At 42.0% G+C, this 22,068-nt stretch overlaps 1 protein-coding gene across 1 annotated transcript in view; it reads right to left on the reverse strand.

Moving 5' to 3' along the window:
- Nucleotides 1-5,154, reverse strand: part of LOC115527113 (1-phosphatidylinositol 4,5-bisphosphate phosphodiesterase epsilon-1-like) — a 125,541-nt gene extending 120,387 nt beyond the window's left edge. Inside the window, exon 1 of the mRNA XM_032595159.1 lies at nucleotides 5,030-5,154. The gene's annotated coding sequence lies outside the window, so the exon portion shown is untranslated. The remainder of the gene's footprint in view (nucleotides 1-5,029) is intronic.
- Nucleotides 5,155-22,068: the final 16,914 nt, after the last annotated feature.

The following is a 22,068-nucleotide window of genomic DNA, read 5'->3' on the forward strand; positions in this document are numbered from 1 at the left end:
GAGAGCTTTTGTTTCTGCACCCAACCACTTTCTGGTTTCTCTTCCATGCCATATTAGTTTCTTATTGTTGCTGTGATAAATTGCCACAGTTTCTGTGGCTGTAACAACACAAATTTGTTATCTTACAGTTTTGAAGGTCAGAAGTCTAAAATGGGTTGGTAGGGCTGCATTCCTTCTGGAGGCTCTAGGGAAGAATCCATTTTCTTGCCTTTTCCAGCTTCTAAGAGGCCTGCATTCCTTGGCTCATAACCTCTACCTCCTACTAGAGACTCTGATCCTCTTGCCTCCCTTTTATAAGGACCCTCTTGATCAGACTAGGCCCACCCAGATAATTTCCTCATCTTAAAATCTTCAATTGCATCTGCTCAGTCCCTTTTGTCATGTAAAGTAACATATTTATAGGTTCTGGGGATTAAGACTTGGACACCTTTAGGCGACTATTGGAATTATTCAGCCTACGACACATGCCTCTCCAAAGTCTAAAACTGCACACTGGCAAGGCTAAGGTAGACCCAGAGGGCAAGAACAATAATATTAGTAGCTAACTTTTTGAGCACTATGTACCTGGCACTATGCAAAGTGCTTTAAGTGCTTTAAGATCTTACTCAGGTCTCACAGCAACCCTGTAAAATTACTACCCTACAGAAAGGATAATTTCTTGTCTAAGGTTGTACAGCTAGTAGGTGGTAAAGCCTATGTAAACCAGGTAAGTTTGATTCTAGCGTCCTTGTATTTCACCAATAGAATACCTTTTCCCTACACCTTAAGCTATTATAACTTAGGGGGAGGGGAAACGGGTTGCACCATGACAATCAGGGGCCTCAGAGACTGTGCCATAAAAGGCAAAATGCTCCCTAGATACAGAGAGACAGGGGTCCTGCAGAGCCCATACTAAAAGATCCACACAAATAGTGAAGCACTCAGAACATTTTATTATACTCAAAGGAGAAACCTTGGGATTAATTAAGAATTTCTTCAAGTATACCCAGGAAGGGACCACTTAGTCTTGCCACCACTTGGGGAGGGAAAGTGAAAAGCCCATTGCCGACCCTGGGCCAGGTCTGCAGTTCTAGTCAACCTCCAAAAAGAAGATACGAATTCACAGTCTCCTGTGAAGAGACTTCCAACTGAGTCACACGGATCCAGATCCTCTGAAAGCATACCAGGAAGTCTCAGAACCCCTGTAGGCCACCAGAGTGGCCCTACCAGTGTTCAGCAGTCAGTATACACCAGGACCAAACCATCCCCCCTGCCTTCTACCCCATAACAGTTATGAGTATATAACCTGCCACATGCCACTGGTTTCAACAAGGGCCCAATAATTTTACCAATACCATGATGAATGGCCTCTTTTTCTATCAGTTCTTACACGGTGAATGGCTCAAATTTTCTATCAGTTCCTACATGGTGAATGGCTCAAAATCAACTATGATGGGCACAAGGTGGAAAGGGGAAAGGCAAACAACTGCTAAGCACACGTGGTTTAACTAACCATTCATAGCATCTCAACCTCAACTGCTAAACTATTTAGCCACAGCCCTACCTGAAACTTTCTAATCAGCTGAGTTATACCTATCTGGCTTCACCCAGCCAAAAAAAAGTGGCCATTTGTTTGTTCTGAGTGACGAGACCAGAGGCTGATGCAGAATAGCACAGTGGTCAAGGGAATGGACTCTGAAGCCAGCCTGCTCTGACTGCCTCCTGGCTCTGGCACTTTCTTGCTATGACCCATGAAAGTTACTTAACCTTTTAGGTCCCGGGTTTCCCCATCTTTAAGATGCATATGATAATGGAGGTCCATACTCCTTTATCCAAATCAGAAGATTTTTGGTTTTTATAATGTTAAGACAGTACCGTGTGCCATATATTACATAACACTGTTGGTAGGATCCACAGCAAACATGTCCATTCTTTCTGAAATAAGAATGTATGAACAGTTCTCACCAGGTGAGAAAAATAAAGACTACCTCATGTCAAGTCAGACCAAATTTTGTAGCCAAACTTATGAAAACCAGTTTTCAGAGCTTGGTTTGATTTTAGAATTGCAGGTAAGGGATAACACGTCTCTGGCACTTGCTGCCTAAAGTTCGAATGAAATGAGTTAATAGATGTAGAGTACTTAGAACACTACCTGGAATGCCGTAAGCTCTGCAGAAGTGTTACCAACAACAACTGTTACCATGATTTGCATCTAAATAGATTTGCTAGAGCATTATAAACAGGAACATTTTAATTTATGACTAAATTTGGTTCAGAAATCAGTACCTTGGCGATGAACAGGCATGAACCCTTTAGAACAATATTCCAGGACAGGATTTCTGAAACGATGGAAATGTCCTGTATCTTAATTGTCTGGTAGAGCAGCAACTAGCCACATGTAAGTACTGAGCTCTTGAAATGTGGCTCATTAATTTCATTTAATTCTAACTAATTTGAATTTAAAGCCAAGAGCCATATGTGGCTTGTGGCTACCATACTGATGGCACAGCTATAGAGGGCTAGGATCCAACCTGGCCCATGAAAACCTATTTAAGCCATAACACAGATGAAATATAGCTTTAGTAAACGTAAGCCTGAGTCCTGCACCCTGAGAGCAGAGAAGACCACATGATGCTGAAGAGAGTCTTCTCTTCCTTTTTAGGCCTTGTGCTTGGCCCATGGCAAAGTACATCTTTGACATCATCTTTACCCTCCCCACTTCTCCATCTCCAACTCCCTTTTTGGGGATCCCACATAACTTGTCCACATGCTTCTCTAAGCCCCATCATACCTCCCAGGCCTTCTACCACAGTGCCATGCTCCCTATCACCTGCCTTCCCTCTCTCCAACCAAATTCCCACTTGCTCAATGCCAAGATGTCAACCAAATGTGAGCAGGAAAGCAACTTGATCAAACAAGCCGCTATTACTTTCTCTAACAGCTTCCCTATGTTTCCTTCTAAATCCAGAAGCACTTAATTGTTGTGTTCCCCAGGAATCCCCCTCTCCTCCCACCCACCCCCAGCAGAGGTAGCCCAGCCAGAGAGAGAGGAGTCTGGGCTGAAGCAGCTGTTGTCCTCCGTAGGCTGCCTGCCAGCCAGGTGTGTGGCAGTTGGGGACTGCCAACACACACACATGCAGAGCGGGCTCGCTCTGTGCAAATATCTCCTCCTGCCCAAGCATGAGAAACATTCCCTGCTCTCTGCTCTAAAAAAAACATCATGCACAATTCTTTCCAATTATCCTTTATTCATTTAGAAATTTGTAAGTAACAAATTGCACATTAAATTCATTTTTTTTTTAAGTACACGACAAAAACCCAGAAGAGACTGTGACTAAGAACAGTTGCAAATAAAAAAGAAAACCAACCACCTTCACTGGAATCTAGCTTCACCACAACCCACTTGAGCATGGAATTTTTAATGACACAGGTCAACCTTGGAGCACATCCAAGGAGCTTATGTTACTAGAAGGACTGGAAGAACGTCCCTACAGCTCAGTCTCACCTCTTACTTGGTCCCAAGGCATGGACCAAAGATAATTACTATGCATGGCTCCTAGGTATAAAGAAAATTTCCTCTGTCGGCCTGTAAATGGAGGACACATAAATGGTAAATATTATGTTTTTCAATATATCCTTTCATTTATACTATCTTCTCCAAAGTAAAGATTTGAATCAAAGAACAAAAGTCTTAACATTTAATAGCAGCCCACAATTATTTCACAGGGCCTTCTAGTCGCAAGCACTGTGCTAAGAAAGCCACCATTAATGCCTTCAGTAGGAAAAATGAGACTTGCACATAAATAACTCTGGAAGAAAAGAAAGGTCGGGAAGGTAAAATGCTGCAGGAATCCCAGCAGCGGCAGGTTGACTATTTGGGGCTGGGGTTACCTGGGATGGCCTCACAGCAGCAACAGAACTCAGTCTGAAGGATGGTTAGGATTTAGAATGGTGAAAAGGGGCAGGAAGGGCATTTGGGAAGAGGAAAGGACATTCTAGCTGACAGCATCATCAGGCATTCTTTAGAAAGTATTCGTGAAGACATGGCTGCATACATCATCCAGAGATAGTTCAACTCCCCTTCTCCCGCAGGGACACACTGTGGACAGTATCTATGGGGTCACCTTCACCAACCACCCAAGAAAGGTTTTCAAAAATTCTCCCTAGTGGGTCCAGCATTCTTGGCCTCCCCTGTGCCCATTCTGCGGTCGAGGCCCCACCCTATTCTACCAGGGGTGCCGACAAGAAACACAAGGAAAAGTGCCTAATCTTGCAAGGATATAAAAGATCCACCAGCAAATTCTGCATAAATGCAACTACAATTATGAACAGCATGCAAATAAAACTTTCCGATGAAGTGAATCTCCCATAACATCTCTTCAGGGAGCTAGTGAAAATGATGCTGATAAATCTTTAAACGATGAATCTTTCTTACACGGAACAATTGGTTGAGTCGGTTGAACCCACTGTCTCATGAATTAAACACCAGGCAAGGATTAAAAAAAAAAAAAAAAACCCATACAATTTATACTGCGCATTTGTTATTAGCCACAACGGCGGGCTTCTGGCTCTATGTTACTCATTATCGCAGCACTAGAGAACATTTTAAAAGACGTGGCCATCCCAGTTACCAGTTAAAGTGAGCCCAAGTCCAACATGGGATTTTCTAGGACTTGATGTAGCTCAGTCTCTCCAGGAACTATCTCGTGGGCACCTTCCTTGAAATCCTGTTGCTAGGTGCCGCCTCAAAGAGAACTTATGTTTTCCCTCCTTGGGCTGGCCGCCTCCACAAGCATACAGAAAACGCGGCGGAGACCGAGGCAAACGTGTGAGGGCAGCGAAGTCGGCGCTCAGGGTGCCCTCGGGCCGGAGTGGCCCGCGCGCCCTCGGAGCCCGGCCTCGGGTCGCCCGGGTGGGGGCGGGGCCCGGGCCCCCGCGCCAGGTACGGACCTACGCGGCCGCCCTCGCGGATCCGCGGGGGTCGCACAGAAAGCGCCCACCTCTCCCCGGCGCCAACCTCGGGAACCGAGCCACACGGTCGTCTCCTCACCTCTGCTCGTCGGGCCAGTCGCGCCGCACCGAGTCCCCAAGTGCAGCGTCCCCTCTGGGACGCGCCTGTCGCTAGCGGCGTCGGGTGTCCCCGCTACCGTGTGTCAGCGGCGGAGCGGGTGCCAGCGGCGCGCCACAGCCACAGGCAAGTGCCCGGGAGGCAGAGCCCGGGGCGCGCCGCCCGCCCTCCCGCCCGCCGCGCTCTAGCGTGTGCGCCCCCGCGGGCGCCGCTCCCTCGCTCCGCGCCCCTGGGCTCTGCGCGCTGCCGGGACGGCACGGCGGCGCGGGCGGCAGCGGGGGCCCCCGCCCTGGGCCGGCCTTTCCCAGAACTCGCCCGCCCCGGGTGAGAGGCCGCGAGCGCCGCCGCGGGCCCCCGGGCGGCCGGGGGAGCGGCCTGAGGCGGGGCCCGCCCCCGGCAAGGGCCGCGCGGAGCAGGCGGGGGCGAGGGGCGGACCCGGCCGCCACCCCCGCCCGGGCGGCCCGCCGCGAGACCCCCGCTCGGCCTCGGGCCCCGCGGGCTGGCGGCAGCCCGGGGCCCAGGCGGGGGCGGGCGAGAGCGCTGCCGGGCCGCCCGGCTGTGGGGAGGCGGGAACTCTGGGCATCCCAGGCCGCGGGAACTTTAGCCCACACCTTCTCCCCGGGAAGCTGCCCTGTTTGACACTTCTGGAAACTGAGGCTCGTGGCGGATAGGTCGCTTGACCCAGGTTACTCTGGTAAATGGAAGCACCAAGTGTCGAACCCCTTCAGTCAGTCATTAATTTAACAGGTTTTACTGAGCACCATACCGGGCCTGGCGCCGTGCCAAGCTCCGGAAATACTCCTTTTACTGGTAATAGTGGCCATTCAGGTCCGTGGACTCCAAATCCAGTGCCCTGTCATTGCTGAAGCGAACATGAGGATGTTCAACCCCTGCCAGAAACTGCAGGCTCTGCACAAATCCTTCCATGGGTGCTGGGTGGTTATTAGACCCACTTGACAAGAGAGCCAAGAACCTGGAGAAAAATCAAATTATCATTCCCCTCCCCCGCCCTTTTCCCCTCCTCTTTACCAATTTTGATGGACTAATGACCAATTCCATAGGTCTGACACCTGGTACATTCAATCTGGACCAATTCCTGAGGCCCATAACCCCTCTCATCTGTTCTCTTCCTGGACTAATCATCCCTCTTACCACAGTCATTTTATTTTCCCTCTTCTACAACTTTAATCTGTGAAGAAACCTTCAGAGGCTCCCTACTGCTTTCCAAACTAACTCCACATACTGTAGGAACCCACCTCATCGTGCTTTATATGGACCATCCAACGTAAGGTCTCTTCCACTCCAACTCTGTACCGGTGTTCAGGCTGATCCTCTACCTGGAAGGTCACCATCTCCTCCCACACACTTTCCTCCTCCTCAAGAGAGTTCAACCCTCTCAGGTTGCTCTTAAAAGTGACCTCCCCTCCTTTGAGCCTCCAGGGCACAGGAGAAATTGGAGCAAGAATGCAAAGGAGGACACCAAAGAATTCTGCCTATAAAGAATCTGCCAGCCTGACCCTTAACTGTTTTGCTGTTTTCTCACCACTAGGATTTTAATGAAAATCAACATGACTGCCTCCCTTAAGAGCTGGTTTTGGAAAGGTCTCTGCAGAGGACACTGAGGAAACTCTTTGTTCATTAAGAGCTCGAGATTTCAGCACTAGAGCAATAGAGAATGGTCATTTCCTGCAATCCCTGAGTCCATGCTGGACAGGTGAATGGAGGAGCCAGGAAAAAGGAACCATCGCTGACAATAAACAAGGTAGGCTATTTATTTATTATACTGTTTTCCATTATGGTTTTAGAATTCACTTAATGAGTCTAGTAATGTCAAACATTATCAGTCACCTGGAGCCCCCCAAGACTTGTTTTAAAACAAAAAAAGGCACATGGGAATTACATTGCTACAAACTTGTGGATGCACAAGCAGTTAACATTGAATCCTCCAAGTGAGTCATCACACCGTTAGTAACCAAAGCAAACCTAGGTCTATTGGACAGGAAAGTTACCTAAGTGTGATAATCGACATCATCCCATGCCTGGAAAAGAGCACCTTCCCCAAATCTTTGCAGAGAGAGCACATCCAAATCAATGTCCTTTGCTCGCCCCCTCGCTCCCTCTCTAAATGAGACTGGAGGGAGCCATGTCCCTGAGGCTGCCTCACCGCATTGGAATGTCTGAGCTAACAGTGCTTCCAGAGGGTTCGTTGCTCCTCTGAACAGCACTGCCCAGACTTTCTGGAGATTTTAATTCACTTCCCAACCTCGCCAACAGTTGCACACAAGGTGCCTTTTTTACACCCTGCTCTCTGTTCAGTGAAACATGCAGACCATCTCAGGGGAACAATGGCTCCATTCAAGACTTTTTCAAAAGTGCAGCATATAACCTCCATGCTGTGGGTTGCTGCCAGCCATTATCTGGAGGAAGAAAGGCTGTCAGATAAAGTGGGAGAATTGGGGGAGCACTGGATAGTTTCCATGGAAAATTCAGCTTCAATAAATTAAGTTATGCATCTTTGTATACAAGACAATTTGGCGGAGTTAAAAACAACAAAAACAAAAGCCCCAAGAAATAATGCTGTGGAAACTATTTAAATATAGTGTGTCTCTGTCTGAAATTTCAGAAGAAAGCCCACATCTTTTTTGAACCTGTTACATAATGGTCTTCATTTGATGGAAATTGATTTAAATAAGTTATAAATGATGGGACTAGGGAATTTAAATCATAAAATCATTTTAAGAAATGGAGTCATCTCCCTATTTTCTTCCTCTCCTATCCTGTTAATTTTTTAGATGGGGGGTGGTCTCTGAGTTCATGGTTGTTGCTGCCAACGGGAGGCCCCACACTCCCTACTGCACATATTACAGAAAGAAGATTGGCCCTTTGCCACACTCAACAAGACAGCCATCAGTTAACCCCTTTATAAACAGGCTCTGAGGTTGGGAACTGAGTAGTCCGCATAGGCATCACTGACAAACGTACTGATCTTTGTTAAACAGTAGCTAATTGCCAAGCAGAGGTGTCTGCCAACAGACCTCTGTGTAGTCTTGAAAACCAAGGAAGAACTAAAGGAACAAGCCAGCCCTCAGTTTAGGAAGGCCATCTTCTCCTCTTTGAAGTCACTACATCAGATTGTTCTGGGTTTACCAGCTGTCTGCAAATAGGCTAGTAGGTTCAGACAGTGGGGAGAGAGTAAAAACCAAGCTTTTTAGAGTTCTCTCATACGTGAGGGTGAAGTACTAAGGCAGTTTGAGGTTGGTGAACAACCAGTTTGTTAAAGTAGTAGGTAGCTATACTTCTCTGAGGTGGTTAGGAGTGAGGGTGCAGGACATCTGGTCGGAAGAGTGAGAGAAGCAGGGAGAGACAATCCTAGACATTATCTCTCAACATAGCCAGTATTAGGGGCACAGACTCTGATATGAGACCAGTTGAGTTGAAATTCCCAATCTACTTACTTCCTTGGCATGAGCCCTTGGGCAAGTTACTTGCCTCTCTGTGCCCCATTCTCCTCTTCTGTAAACTCTACCTACCCCTTCAGGGGTGTTATGAGGATTAAATGAGTTAATCTGCGTGAAACACTTAGAACATATAAGGAGGGGTTCCAGCTGACAGTCCCAGCGAGCATTCCAGCAATGGTCCCAGTGAAGATCCCAGCTGGTAACCAGCATTAACCCTGGACATTTGAGTGAGTGAGTGAGTGTGTGTGCCTTCAGGGGATTCTAGGCCCTATAGCCTTTAGGCTCTACCAAGTAGAGCTGACAAATGCTATCCTCACCAATTCCTGTCCAAATTGCAGGTATGTGGGGGAAAATAATTGTTTTTAGTCTTTTAAGCCGCAAGTTTTGGAATAATTTGCTGTATAGCTTTAGTAACGAAAAATAGGTGTGGATGTTGGGAAGTAGGTAGAGTTTTTAGAAGCCTAGTGAGAGATTTTTACTGCTTGCTTCTATGTTCTCAATGAAATGGCAAACAATGTCCTCAGGTGAGAGTAAAGATATGGTAGGAAGTGAAAAAAGTTTGAGAGAGAAGGTATGAAATACTCATTTGGGAAAGTGGGAGAGCAAATGTAATAATGAAATATAATGCCAGGTATTAAGTGTTCAATCGTGGTCATAAATGTAAAGTGAGCCCAGTCATTGTGATGGTATATTATATTTCAGACAGGATTAGCCACATGGATACATGAGAAGAAAAAATATATCTCCTGAAAAAGAAAAGGTAAAACTATGATTACCTGCAGAAAAATGTGATTATGGGTCTAAATAATACCAATCAACTACAAAATATGTAGAATTAATGTCAACCTACTAGAGTCACTGGATATAAGACAAATATTCAAAAATCAACAGCTTTTCTATATAACACTAATGTCTGCTTAAAGATATATTGGGATAATCTCATTCATCATATCAACAAAAGCATTAAAATATGGAAATTAGGGGGCACCTGGGCAGCTCAGTCGGTTAAGCATCAGACTCATGATTTCGACTCATGTCATGATCTCACGGTTCATGAGTTCTTGCAGTGCAGAGTCTGTTTGGGATTCTCTCTCTCTCTTTCTCTGTCTCTCTCTGCCCCTCCCTGGCTCTATATCTCAAAATAAATAAATAAATTTTTAAAAATATGGAAATTAGGGATAATCATGATAATATACATATACGTATATACTGTGCACACACACATGTCTAATTATTTTTGGAGAAATTAGAGAGATTTGCATAAATAAGAAGAGACATACTATTTATTTATGGGAGGCTTAAAGATTAAAAGTGTCAATTTTGGGGTGCCTGGGTGGTTCAGTCGGTTAACTGTCTGACTCTTGATTTTTGGGTCAGGTCATGATCTCTCAGTTTGTGAGATCGAGCCCTTTGTTGCACTCCACACCGATAGCACAGAGCCTGATTGGGATTCGCTCTCTTTCCCTCTCTCCTTGCCCTTCCCTCCCCCATCTCTTTCAAAATAAATAAAAAAGCTTTTTAAACATGTCAATTTCTGGTAAGTTAATATTTAACATTTAACAAAATCCTTCTGGAAATTTTTTTAAAACTTGCCAAGAAACGCTGATATTGCTGAAACTAAGGTGCTCATCACATTGAATTTCATTATAATATTCTCCCTCCTTTTACTTTTGTTTAAAATTTTCCATATTGAGAAGTTTAAAAAAAAAAAAAAAACCTGACTGCAAATTTCAACAAATCATTTTGAAAAAATAAATGATTAGCTAAAAGAATGTTGTAAAAGAAAGACTTTAAGAGGGGAGCAAAGGTGACATTTCAGCATCAGTAATGTGCTCTGACTGTCCACAGGCAGAGGCCATGTGGCAGCAGTGAGTGTGCAGTGGAGAAACACCAGCAGCTGGTCCTACGATGACTGTTCCTGTCACATAAGCATGGTTGTGTCTTTCCTGTGGCGGCTCCAGCCATTTTCTGAGCCTGGGTCTCCAGCCTTCCCAGTGATTTTGGTATAATATATTCCTTTTCCACTTAAACTAGCAAGAGTTAGTTTTTGTTGTTTGCAACCAAGAAATCTGACTTGGACAGTTTAGAAAAGAAAAACGTCACTTCTAAATAATTCATAGGCTAAAGAAAAAAAATCATAACAGAAATTCTGAAATGTTTAGAAATGAATGACAGTTTAAAAAAAAAAACAACAAACTACATACCCAAACCTGTTGGCTATACCTCAAACAGTATTGAAGGGCAGTGTATAACTTCCAAATGCATTTAGTAGAAAAGAAGAAAAGTGTGTATTAAATTGTGTAAGCGTTCAACACAAGAAACTAGTCAGAGAACAACAGACTAAACCCTAAAAGAGAAATAATACATTATTCAAATAGAAAACCAAAAAAGGAGGATTTTTTTAAAAGACTAATAAGCTAGGCAAACTTTTACCAAGAATAATTAAAAGAAACATACATAAATATATAATGTGGGAATAGTAAAGTTTATACTTACGGAAAGGTGACTTAGTGTCAGGGAAAGTATCTGACATGACTCATTTAATCCTCACATTAGGCCTGCGTAATAAATGCTATTATAATTCCGATTTATACAATAGGGAAGTGAGGCAGAGAGGGGTTAAGTAATTTGCTGAAGTTTCATGACCAGTTTTAAAAGATCTGGGCCATCTGGCTCCAGAGTCTGTAATTCTTTACCATTATTCCAAAGAAATTGGACAACACTAGAATTATAGTAGAGAGTAAAAGAGCACATGACAATTCTATGAAAAATCTTAGGCCATTAATTTTAAAAAGAAATTAAAGTGACAATATTTTATGTGCTAGGTTCTTGTTAGTTTTTAAAACAAATTTATTTACTCAATGGCTATCACAGGCAGTGTCATTCCTCTGACTTTGTTCTTTTTCAAGGCTGTTTTGGCTATTTTGGGTCCGTTGCATTTCTCTATGAATTTTAAGATTGGCTGGGATTTCTGCAGCTGGGATTTGGGTAGGGATTGAATCTGGAGATCAGTTTGAATCAGTTTGTATCTGTAGATCAAGGAACATGGACAAGAATTCAAAGTCAGTTTCTCTCACATTATCCTCTAGCACAATCCATTTCCCTGACCCACATCACAACCACTTAGGTATCCTTCCAGGGCTGTTCTATGCAGATTCAAGCATTTAGTTGTATCTTCTTTTAAAAAATGTATTGATAACCTGCTATGTGTGATGCACCTTGACTTTTTCACCTAACAGAGTGTCTTAGAGATTTTCCCATAATAGTACACAGTACTGTTTCCTTTATTAACTAGCGGTTGCACTCTGGTATGTAACCATCCCATATTTACTTACTTCGTCCTCCCTTGATAGACCCCTAAGTTGTTTCCATCCTTTTGCAATTACAAAAAGGGCTGCAGTGAATAGCCTTGTATGCACATCATTTTATTCACGCATGAGTAATATTTTTAGAGCAGAAATTGCTATAAGTTGAACTGCTGGGCTTCAAAAGGTTTCAAAGGTTTTAAATTTAAAAGTGCTGCTGGACTGACCATGATAGGGGCTGTACCAATTTATATTTCCACTGGCAACGTATGTGAGTGCTTGTTTTCTCACCTCCAATGAAGTGCTTTTCAAACTTCTTGAGGCTCTTCCAACATGGAATTATAGGATTTCCCTTCAGTGTGTGTCATTTTCTTTGGCGTCTTGCCTCCTTTGTGGGATGTTTGCAGCCTTGGATGTCTTCCTTAGGGATCTTCCCACACCTGTTTAGCCTTCTCTGCTTTAGGCATCCTTTCTTCATGTATTTAAGAGATGTCTGAGGCCAATCTTAATTTATTTCTTCTTTTAAATGATGTGATCACTTTCCTTGGTGCCTAAAGGACTGTTTTGTTTTCTTTGGCATCTAACATAGAAAAGCCAAGGTGACTCTGGGACAGCGGATAAAGGAAGGAGACATACCCTACCAAATATAAAAACTTTACAACTTTTAGACACAAATATAGGATAATATGTCTGCGGTCCTAGAGTAGAAAAGGAGTTTTTTGATGAACTTCTTTAAAAAGCTAAATACCAAGAGAAAACTGGTAATTCGGTTTTTTGTTTTTTTTTTTTTGTTTTTTTTTTTTAATTTTTTTTTTCAACGTTTATTTATTTTTGGGACAGAGAGAGACAGAGCATGAACGGGGGAGGGGCAGAGAGAGAGGGAGACACAGAATCGGAAGCAAGCTCCAGGCTCTGAGCCATCAGCCCAGAGCCCGACGCGGGGCTCGAACTCACAGACTGCGAGATCGTGACCTGGCTGAAGTCGGACGCTTAACCGACTGCGCCACCCAGGCGCCCCGGTAATTCGGTTTTAACTATGTAACCCTGTATAACCATAGGCTTTGTTAATAAAGTTAAAACAAAATCCAAAGATTGGAAGAGGAAAATTGCAACATACTAACAAACAAATCATTAGAGTCCCTTAAAGAATGTCTTGAAATCAGTAAGAAAAATAGAAAGCAGGCAAATGATGTGAACAAGTAATTGAAAGGAAAAAATAAGCAAAAAGGACAATAAACATATGAAAACATGCTAAACCTCATTTATAATCTCAGAAAAACTAAAATATTTTAAAGTGAGAGTTTTACACCAGCTTTTTGGCCAAAAAATAGTCTGTCAAGAACAAATGTTAGAATTTGGGATGTGGTCATTTATATCCTGTTGCTGGGAGAGCAAAGTGGTGCAAGCCACTTTGAAGAGCAATTAGGCAGTATTGGTGAAGTTGAAGTTGATTTACACTATAAATCCAATTCCATATCTAGGTATATACACAGAGGTATTTATGCATGTATACAAAAATAAACATACTATAATTTCTTTGTAGCCTTGTTGTTAATTGCCCCCCCCCAAAAAAAAGAGAAAAAAGAAAAAGAAAAATATTGAAACAAGCCTGAATGTTTGAATGTTCATGTATTGGGTAATGTATTAACACATGTGTTTTTGTTTACTCATGTGACAGAATGCTATACAATAGTTTAAGTGAATGCATTAGATTTACAAGTATCAATATGGATAGATCTAAAAAAAAATGTTGAGTGAAAAAGAAAAATTGTAGAATGACATGTATAGTAGGATACAATTGCTGTAAATTTTTAAAACAAAATAAAGTTATATTGGGGCACACATGAAATGCAAGTGTAAAAACATGGGCAGAATGTGTGTGCACAAACTTCATGACAATAATTTCCCTCTGGACAGGTAAGTAAATGAAAGGGAAAGGTATAAATATCATTTCAATTATATCTGTAATGCTTTGGGTCTTAAAAGATATCAGAAGCTGAGTTCATTACAATTAAAAACCTCTGTTCTGCAAAAGACAGTCAAGAGAATGAGAAGGTAATTCACAGACTGGGAGAAAACATTGACAAAAGACACATCTGATAAAGGACTGTTATCCAAAATACACAAGTAACTTGTATAACTCAATAATAAGAAAATGAATAACCCAATTTTAAATAAGGCAAAAGACCTGAACAGATACCTCACCAAAGAAGACATACAGATGGCAAGTAAGCATGTGAAGAGATGTTCGACATCACACGTCGCTAGGAATTACAAACCAAAACGAGATACCACTACATACCTATTAGAATGGCTAAATTCCTCAACACTGATAATACGGATGCTGGCAAGGATGTGGAGCAATAGAAACTCATACATTGCTGATGGGGATGCAAAATGGTACAAAATGGTACTCTGGAACATAATCTGGCAGTTTCTCATAAAAATAAACATCCTCTTTACCTTCAATCCAGTATATTGGTGTATACCCAAAATGAATTGAAAACTTATGTCTACATAGAAAACTGGACACACGTTTATAGCAATTTTATTCATCATTGCCAGAACTTGGAAGCAACTAAGCTATCCTTCAATATGGGAATAGATAAATATAAACTGTGGTATAACCAGATAATGGATATTATTCAGTGCTAAAATGAAATGAAATAGCAAGGCATGAGCAGACATAGAGGAACCTTAAATGTGTATTACTAAGTGAAAGAAGCCAATCTGAAAAAACTGTATACTGTGCATTTCCGACTATATGATGTTCAGAAAAGGCAAAACTATAAAGACAGTAAGAAGATCAGTGTTTGCCAGGGGTTAGGTAGGAGGGAGAGATGAATACTTGGAGCAGAGGACTCTTAGGGCAGCTAAACTATTCTGCATTTCATTATATATTTGTCAAAACCCATAGAATGTACAACGCCAAAGGTAAACCCTAATTTAAACTATGGACTTTGAGTAATAATGATGTATCAATGTAGCTTCATCAATTGTAATGAATGTACCACTCTGGGGCAGGATGTTGATACTGGGAGAGGCTATACATGTGTGGGGGACAGGAGGTATAGGGGAGCTCTCTGTACTTTGTTCAATTTTGCCATGATCCTAAAATTGCTCCAAAAATTAAATTTAAAAAATATGAAACAAATATATTAATAGTTAATTCTGAGAGGTACATGCATAGTTTTTATTACTTTCTGTACGTTTCTATGTTTAAAAAATTTCTCAATACTACAAAAAGAAAAAAATATATGGCCACAAGACTGAACTGAACAAAATAGTAGAAAAGATGGATTTGAAAATAACCCAAATACACACACATGCATGTATATAATGTATATTGATTTAATAAATGAAAAAATAAATATGACACATCAATGGGAAAGGGATAGATTAGTAAACAATGGTATTAGGGAAATCGACTATTTGGCAAAATATCAAGTGAGAACCTCACCTTACTCATGCATCAAATAAATTTCAGAAGAATGAATAACTAAATGTTAAAATTAAACCATTTACATAAAAAAGTAAAATAAAGTGAAGGTGAATATTTCCTTTGTCTAATTGTGGGGAGGGGCTTTCTAAGTCTAAAATAATAGAAAGAATTTGAGTGAATGTTTAAAAACAAAAGTATTTAAAATTGTGTGTTAAAGTATCAAAAATAAGTACAAACACAAAAACCAAACTGCTTAGTAAGCAGGTAGGATTTTTATGGTCTGATATAAAAGCAAAACTGAAGCCATGCAATGAAACCTTAAGGTATCCCCAGTTAGCATTATCCTGACTCCTCACCCAATTCATGTCACTGCACAATTTTCCCTGATCACCAGACTTAAAATTCTCCGGAATCTTTAGCTGCTTGGGGCACCTGGGTGGCTCAGTCAGTTGAACATCCGACTTTGGCTTGGGTCATGGTCTCGCAGTCTGTGGATTCAAGCCCCTTGTCAGGCTCTGTGCTGACAGCTCAGAGCCTGGAGCCTTCTTTGGATTCTATGTTTCCCTCTCTCTCTGCCCATTCTCTACTCGTTCTCTCTCTCTCTCTCTCCCTCCCCCTCCCTCAAAAAATAAACATTAAAAAATATTTTTTAAATGAATCTTTAGCTGCTCAGAATTCTTCTCTGTAACTCCAATACATTGGCAAAAATGTTTTTAACTGTCACTGAGTATGCACTATGTATCAAACACTCTATCAGGTGCTTTTCATATTTTATCTTATTTCCTCACTCTATAGCACTGGTATTATCTCCTTTTCATAGATGAGGAATCCGAAGTTCAGAGGTATGAAGTAATTTTTCTTAGTTCAACTGTGGGATGCAGCTTATTAATGGGTCATGAGATCAATTTAGTCACCATGGCTAGCAGCTTTAAAAAATGAAATAAAATAAAAAAGAAAACATCAAAATACATCATGCATACTAAGGGTAAGAACTGTTTGATTAACTTTTGATTCAGGAGTTTAAGTGTGTGAGACAGATTTTTTTTTTTAATGTGGAATACATTTTTTAGCTGTGTCATACTCAGAAAAGTCTGAATGCCACTGTCTTACTTGGTATGAAGGGGAGTCAGTATCCACATCCAGAGCGTGAGTCTCTAAAGACTATGTCCTGGCTATGTCACTGCTTACTATTCAACCTGGCATTTGAGGCTCTCCATCACCTTCCCCTTCATATCTTTTCAGCCTTATTCTCCACTTCTTTCACCCAGCCATGAACTACTATTTTTCCACATTTCCCCAGGATGTTCTATGGTTAAGCCTTGGATCAGACTGTTTATGCCATTGGTAACCTGTCATATCTACTGGGTAAAAAACTTCCAGAGAATCACCCTGTCACCTTTTACATGAGCCATATAAGCACACATTTTTCCATTTTGATTTTAGAGAAGATTGATACATTCTTATAAATAAGATTTATAAAATGCATGCCTTTATGTTGGATTACACTTTGGTGGGAGGTTAGGCACCCTTTGACACTTTAAGGCCACTATGCTATTGAATAAACCTATGATAAAGGACCAAGAGGGGCACCAGCAGTAGCTAACGTTTACTTACTATGAGCAGCCGGGCTCTCAACTAAGCTTTTTATAGGTATTACCTCAGTGAATCATTAGTCCCATTTTACAGATGAAATGTCTGAGAGTTAAATTTGCTCAAGTGTGCATGGCCAATAAGTGGAAGATCTACTTTTCAAAGCCAGGCTGTGTTTTTCCAGAACCTGTTTGGTGAACCCCTATTATTTTACTGCCTTTAGGCTAATGTCTCTGAAAAACACTCTCTGACTGCTTAGTTTTCGAGCTCATGAAATGCAGTAGGGAAAACTGGAGGGCTGGAGAGCTGTTCACTTGGGTGGTGCCTGGGGAAAAGCTGCTTCAGAGAGTTGAAGTAAACTTGCAGGGAGTTTATCTGATCTGATGTGAGGCTGCAGCACAGCTGGGATGGAGAACAAGAATTATTTTTGGAAGATCCAGGGTCACTGATGGGAAAGTGATCCTGAACATCAAATTTAAGGACTAGAGTCAAAATGCAACCATGAATAGTTGGGAGAAGGTGATTCAGAACTAAGTTAACAACAGCAAGCTCAGGTATGGGAAGCTCCTTGTTTGTACCTGGGGACAAGGAACTTGAAGGTCGTCAGTCACGGGGCACTTTCGCCTCTGTGCCTCACTGGGGAACAACAGCCTGATTTCTACCAAGCAGACACCCTGGGGCCAGGCAGGTGACAGTGTGCAGGAACATTCCTCTGAAGAAGGAATGCTGCCATTGTCATTGCTGTGGGCACCCAACATGGGACGCAGATGACCTTTCCAATCACCCGTCCTCTAACCATGAATACTTGGAATAGACCATTGCCCAAGTGAAACCAATTGCTGTGTATTTGTAACTTCACTTGTCCGGTAAAGTCAGAACACCATGGAGGGCTGGGCATTGACAAATAATGAATAATGATAATACATATTTAGTGTGTATCTCCTGTATGAAGGTCTTTTTACACATTCTCCTCTTTCACCCTAGAAAGAATAAACAAGTTCATCTTCAAATTTACAGGGGAAAGACACTCCAGCCCCCACCCAGTTCCTCTCTTTGAGCTATGCCAAGGCTTCACAGATGAAAGGCATTTCTCAAGACACCTTTCCATACATGGGAGGTGATCATTCTACAGGGTGATCCGTAGTGACTTATTAAAGCTTATTTCAATTTTACGACTTCACCTTATTTAGTTTTTCCATAGCTGTTTTTTTTTAACAGCCTGATATATTTTCCTATTTATTTCTTTGCTGTCTGGTTCCTTTCATTATCATGCTGTTTTCCCAGCTCCTATGATACAAGCTGGCACTAAATAACATCTTATCGGATACAGGTTAAAAGAATAAGTGTGTAAATGAGCAAACACCAGAAGTGGGATCTGCCATTTTAAAATACTGCTCAATAAGGATATGCTTCCAATTAAATAAGAGTCGTTGTAAGATATTTTTAAATAGTCTCACTAATACCTTAAAATATGACCAAAAAAATGACTTACCTCACAAAGGTACTTTGAAATACTTTCTTTTTCATTGCATACAGCTACTGTAGAAACTAAAACACCCTTGAATATATTATCCAGAATATGAATCCCTTACTATATGATCCAATGAATGGATAAACTAAAACAAGAACCACCCTCTGTGATTGAAGTGGCCCAAAACATGCACCACGCCTGGCAATAGCGCCTGCAGAAAACTACTAGAAACAGCCGCCTGACAGTGTTCTCTGGGCACAGCTTACAGGAGAGATTTGGGAGCATACTCTGCATTATCAGGAAGTATCAACCCAGAGGTAAAATGGAAGTACTGACACCTCATTGAGTGTGAGGACTGTATTCATTTCCTATTGCTTATGTAACAAATCACCACAGATTTAGTGGCTTAAAACAACATAAGTTTATTATCTTACAGTTCTAGAGATTATAAGTCCAAAGTCAGTCTCATTGGGTTACAGCCAAGGTATCAGCAGGGCTCGTCCCTTCAGGAGTCTCTAGGGGATGATCCTTCTTGCCTTTTTCAGCTTCCAAGGGCTGTTTGTCTTCCATGGCTCGTGGCCTCCATCTTTGCTTCTGCTGTGGCATGTCCTCCTCTGATCGTCCTGTCTCCCTCTTCTAAGGATCCCTGTGATGATCTTGGATCACCTGGATAACCCAGAGTAATCTCCCCATCTCAAGATCCTCAACTTAATCACACCCACAAAATCCCTGTTGCATGTAAGGTGACATATTCACAGGTTCTGGGGATGAGGATGCAGATGTTGTTGAGGACCCATCATTCAGGCAGATCTTAACCAGGGAGAATTAGTCTTAGGGCTTCACCGTGTAGAATACCAGGTTCTTTTCCAATCTGATCTTTTGGTAGCTGTCCTGATTTACCTTATCTTCGTTCTTCTCTTAGCTATGATATTATCATGTAATAACACAGTATGCCAGGCACTATTTTATGTACATCATACACTTAACATTTTAACATTTAGTGTAGGTACAAGAAGCTTAAGTAAATTAAGTAACAGAATCAGGATTTGAACCAAGGCAATTGCTCTCTAGAATTAGTGATTACGCTGTCTTGATCTTCAATGACCCACCTTCCTCATGAGCACCCTGGGGCTGAATGTGGTATCTCACTTGAGCCATTTGACATCAGTTGACATCTTTCTCAGACTCTGGCTCCCACAAGGATACACCAGCATGGCCTCTGCTTTAGGCCACATACATCCTTAGTTGGGACAGGAGACTCCTTCAGGCCCTGAGAAAGTCTGGGTCAACAAACGAATGAAATCTCTGGCTCCTGAAAGCTAAGGACCAGACCTTGACCATGGAAACTCCATGGAGGATCAGTCCTTGATGTCCAGCCAGATATATTCCTGCAGGCCTTACTATAGTATTGAAAAGTATTACTTTTAGAATTGGGAATGTGACTCATGCTTCTGTTCTTTATTGAGTACATGGAAGCAACAGTTAATGCAATTTGGTCTGAACTCTGAGCATAATTCCACTGTTGGAGGAGCAGTCATGCTCAGGTTTTATTAGAGTCTGGAAGCTCTGTTATAGTACATTAAAGTTTCTCATTTTTCATCTATATTAAGCTAAATGCATTCTGGTGAGTCAGACAACACAGAGCTGTTTCTCTGATTAGATACTTTCCTTAGCCCAGGAGTTCCTAATCTGAGACCATGGACATTTCAAGTCGCCTGTGGATACACCTGTGGTCAGTGATGGTTTACAAGAGGCTAGAGCTACCAGAAAACCAGTAATGAAGCTCAGTTGTGTGCTTCAAAGATGGTGTCCATTTTCTGCCACCTTCAGTGGGTGGAGCCACCATTGTCTTTCACCAGCATATCTACCAGCAGCTTTCTGTCTGGTCTGTCTGCTTCTGCTCTTGCTTCCTACCATCTACTTTCCTCACCACAATGAGAATAATTCTTTTAAAGTGTGAGTCACTCACAACCCTATCACTCTTCTACTCAAAACCCTCCAGTGTCTCCCATCTCACTCAGAAGTCTTTCCTCAACCTGCAAGGCTCTCCATGACCTGGTCTCCCTGACATCTCTCTCCCTTATCCCTTCTGTTTTTCCTCTCCATCATACTTAGCTTCTGGATGTTTTGAACATGTTGGGAAGGTGAGTAAATGTTCAGTAAGGAGATATAGACTCATGGTTAAGATGCTGCCCGGACTAGGGCACCTGGGTGGCTCAGTTGATTGAGTGTCTGACTCTTGGTTTTGTTTCAGGTCGTGGTCTCACAGTCCATGAGTTTGAGCCCTGCATTGGCCCTGTGCTGGTGGTGTGGAGTCTGCTTGGGATTCTCGCTCTCTCCCTTTCTCACTGCCACTCCCTCCCTTTCAAAAATAAATAAACTTTGGGGCACCTGGGTGGCTCAGTCGGTTAAGCGTCCGACTTCAGCTCAGGTCATGATCTCACAGTCCGTGAGTTTGAGCCCTGCATCAGGTTCTGTGCTGAGAGCTCAGAGCCTGGAACCTGCTTCGGATTCTGTGTCTCCCTCTCTCTCTGCCCCTCCCCTGCTCATGCTCTGTCTCTCTCTGTCTCAAAAATAAGTAAAAAATTAAAAAAAATTTCAAATTGCACTACTAGACATTTACCCAAGGTATACAGGTGTGCTGTTTTGAAGGGACACATGCATCCCCATGTTTATAGCAGCACTATCAACAATAGCCAAAGTATGGAAAAAGCCCAAATGTCCATCGATGGATGAATGGATAAAGAAAATGTGATATAGATATAGATATAGATATAGATATAGATATAGATATAGATAGATATAGATATATATATATATAGGAGTATTACTCGGCAATCAAAAAGAATGAAATCTTGCCATTTGCAACTACGTGGATGGAACTGGAGGGTATTATGCTAAGTGAAATTAGTCAGTCAGAGAAAGACAAAAATCATATGACTTCACTCATACGAGGACTTTAAGAGACAAAACAGATGAACATAAGGGAAGGGAAATAAAAACAGGGAGAGGGACACAACAAAAGATACTCATAAATATGGAGAACGAACTGAGGGTTGCTGGAGGGGTTGTGGGAGGGGGGATGGGCTAAATGGGTAAGGGGCATTAAGGAATCTACTGAAATCATTGCTTCACTATATACTAACTAATTTGGATGTAAATTTTAAAAAATAAAAATAAAGTTAAATTAAAAAAATTTTTCAAAAATAAATAAACTTTAATTAAAAAAATAATAAAAACAAGATGCTGCCTGGACTTAGACTACCGAGGCCCAAATCCTGCTCTGCTCTTAACTGCTATCTTACCTTAGGCGAGGACCTTTCCCTGTGACTCAGCTTTATTATCTGTAAAATGTAGATAATAACAGTATTCACCTCCTAGTGTGGCAGTGCAAATTAAATGAATTGTTAATTAAATGCCAGGGAGAAAGTTTGATATGTAGGAGGTACTTGATAAACATTAACATTATGTATTGAGGGGCGCCTGGGTGGCGCAGTCGGTTAAGCGTCCGACTTCAGTCAGGTCACGATCTCGCGGTCCGTGAGTTCGAGCCCCGCGTCGGGCTCTGGGCTGATGGCTCAGAGCCTGGAGCCTCTTTCCGATTCTGTGTCTCCCTCTCTCTCTGCCCCTCGCCCGTTCATGCTCTGTCTCTCTCTGTCCCAAAAATAAATAAACGTTGAAAAAAAATTAAAAAAAAAAAAAAAACATTATGTATTGAATGAGCTAATGCATGTGCATGGCATAGTTCTGCACAG

The sequence above is a fragment of the Lynx canadensis genome, chromosome D2, assembly GCF_007474595.2.
Source record: "Lynx canadensis isolate LIC74 chromosome D2, mLynCan4.pri.v2, whole genome shotgun sequence".
Lineage (NCBI taxonomy): Eukaryota > Metazoa > Chordata > Mammalia > Carnivora > Felidae > Lynx > Lynx canadensis.